The sequence below is a fragment of the Monodon monoceros genome, unplaced genomic scaffold (genome assembly GCF_005190385.1).
Source record: "Monodon monoceros isolate NGI ecotype Baffin Bay Population unplaced genomic scaffold, NGI_Narwhal_1 Super_Scaffold_18, whole genome shotgun sequence".
NCBI lineage: Eukaryota > Metazoa > Chordata > Mammalia > Artiodactyla > Monodontidae > Monodon > Monodon monoceros.
The window spans coordinates 82392134-82395206 of NW_021703774.1; the positions used below are offsets into that span (position 1 = coordinate 82392134).

Consider the following 3073-nt stretch of genomic DNA (forward strand, 5'->3'; position numbering starts at 1 on the left):
TCTCTGGTGGTCCAATGTCCTGAACTTGGCTCTCCCACCTCAGAGGTTCAGGCCTGACACCCGACCAGAGCACCAAGATCCTTCCTCATGTTTAGACTTCCATCACCCATCTGGCAGGGAGTGAGCCTCCTCAAAGCACACGCAGCCGTCTTCCGGGAGGAAACACCAATCCCAACAGAAGCCCACAAGACAAAAGCAACTCAGCGAGATCCCCCGGCAGCTGAGAGCACGTTTTCTTCCTCTTTTTCTTTGATCTGTTGCTATACGCACTCCGCCCAAGACAACATCAAGTTTCTCAAGCTTTGCTTCCCAGCCTATGAAAAGTTGGGCACAGGGCCACCTGTAACCTTCTAATCTTTAAACTCTTTTAAACTTTTTTCCCTCTTCCTTTGACTCATCCTGAGTTCTACCCCATTCTCGATTCTCTGTGACTTTGTCCATAGAAATTCCATTTTCTCCTCAAATCCTACCTATCCCTTGTCTCCATTGTATTTTTTTAAAATATTTATTTATTTAGGCTGTGCCAGGTCTTAGTTGTGGCACATGGGATCTTTTAGTTGCAGCATGTGGACTCTTAGTTGTGGCATGCAGACTTCTTACTTGCGGCATGGATGTGGGATCTAGTTCCCCAGCCAGGGATCAAACCCAGGGCCCCTGCATTGGGAGCATGGAGTCTTACCCACTGGACCACCAGGGAAGTCCCTCCACTGTATGTTTTTTTTTTGCGGTACGCGGGCCTCTAACTACTGTGGCCTCTCCCGTTGCGGAGCACAGGCTCCGGATGCGCAGGCTCAGCGGCCATGGCTCACGGGCCTAGCCGCTCCGCGGCATGTGGAATCTTCCCGGATCAGGGCACGAACCCGTGTCCCCTGCATCTGCAGGTGGACTCTCAACCACTGTGCCACCAGGGAAGCCCTCCACTGTAATTTTTGTATTATGTGAATCTTTACACTTGTATTATTTTTGCTTACTTTCTCTCCTCTATTGTAAGTTTCTAAGGTAGTAGCTGTCTTTGAAGTTCCCATATGCATAGTTAAATGGAACAGTGTGTCTTGAGCAACTTTTTGGCTAATTACTGTGACCCATGGAATTCTCTCTTCTTGTGGATCCAGTAATATCAGTTACATTATTTAAATTAGCCCCAAACCTTGTCTTCAGTAATTCCCTCTAAGGTGTAGGCCTTTGTCATGCCAATTGCCAGTAACCCCTCTAGAGGTTGATGATTCAGATTTAGGATGCAAATTAGAAATGCACAATTTTACCTCACTCTGTTGTGATTGCACCTTGCTGATGTTTGTCATTTTTCATATAGAAAACAGCCCCTTAAGGGGAGCAGATTAACAATTTACTGTATTTTTTTAGGAAAGTGAAATAGATTGTTGAAATTATTTTAAGTGTATTATAAAGTGATTTTTGTTTTACTGACAGTATATTCTAGGACTTACATCGTCAGCATTTAAAGACTTCAGTTTAACCTATAATCGTATTTTGAGATAACAAAATTTCATTTTTGATACTTTTTTAGTGTCCAGAAATGCCCTTTAAAACAACTTTGCAGGGCTTCCCTGGTGGCACAGTGGTTGAGAGTACACCTGCCGATGCAGGGGACATGGGTTCGTGCCCTGGCCCAGGAAAATCCCACATGCCGCGGAGCAGATAGGCCCGTGAGCCATGGCCGCTAGGCCTGCGCATCCGGAGCCTGTGCTCCGCAACGGGAGAGGCCCCAACAGTGAGAGGCCCGCGTACCGCAAAACAAAAACAACTTTGCAAATAACTATTTATCTGTGCTTAGTGTAAGTAATGCTTATGTTAGACAAACAATACTTAATTTATTAGTCTTTTGTGGATTATCAGGTACTTTACAAAAACAACTTTGTTACTTCTTTGAAGTATTGGGCTCAGATGTAGCAGTAATAATGATGTTCAGACTCATGATGGACATTACACAATTATGTATACAGGAAAGAACTAAAAGGAGGCAAATGTAATTGTCTTGAATTTGGGATGAAAAAAAATTTTTTTAACATCTTTATTGGAGTATAATTACTTTACAATGGTGTGTTAGTTTCTGCTTTATAACAAAGTGAATCAGCTATACGTATACATATACCCCCATATTGCCTCCCTCTTGCTTCTCCCTCCCACCCTCCTATCCCACAAAAATATGGAACGCTTCATGAATTTGTGTGTCATCCTTGTGCCGGGGCCGTGCTAATCTTCTCTGTATCATTCCAATTTTAGTATATATGCTGCTGAAGCAAGCATTGGGATGAAAACTTTAAGAATGATGAGTAAAGCATAGAGGTAAAATTCTAGTCTTTATTCATAAAAACCTAGAGATACTTTTACATAAAACCAACTATAAAACTATTTAAAATTATGAATCTGATTATAGTGTTAAATATATCAGTGAGCAATTCAAGTCATACTTTTTTTTTTTTCAAGAAAAGGAAGAACAACTTTCTCTGCTGTCTTCCTCCTTGTGACTACTTATTTTCCCAACTTGGCCTCAAAGAACTAGGTGTGAAGTAGATACCAGCAGTGGTATACTAGCATTTCTATTCAAAAGGAGTAATGTAGATGACCATAACCCTAACTCCATACCTGTTTATTTATTATTTTAAAGTAGTCAGTACATTTGTGCTTCAAACCCTGGGACAAAATCAGTCATATATTAATAAATAAAAATAGTGTATTTAGGTTTTGGAGAGTCTACTTTGGATTGCAGAAAACAATGTTTATAGATTATAGTCTAGATTATAATCTGGAATTCTACTGAGCAAAACTCTCCTGTATAGTGTAAAGGACTTCAAAGGACACAGTCTCTAACTTCCCTTTCTTCACTATTACCTCAGATTTTTATGTCCTTTCTAAAATGTGAAGAAAATTGGTATTTAGAAATCATGCCAAAATAAAAAATTTCAAATAACAAAGATAGGAATTTGGTAATTTGGCAGAATTGTGTTGAGTCCACCTCTGGGTTTTGAATTTTTTTATCCATAATTTTTCTTTTGAATGCTCGTATTTTATTTCCTTTCTCCTTCTCTCTGAATCTTTTTCTTCCTGAAGACAC

General features: G+C 40.3%; 1 non-coding gene across 1 annotated transcript; it reads right to left on the reverse strand.

Annotated features, from left to right (window-relative positions):
- Nucleotides 1-2158: 2158 nt before the first annotated feature.
- On the reverse strand, nucleotides 2159-2265 carry LOC114900214. The gene has a single exon (XR_003794816.1). It is a non-coding gene; the product is annotated as a U6 spliceosomal RNA (small nuclear RNA).
- Between the last annotated feature and the right edge of the window lie 808 nt (nucleotides 2266-3073).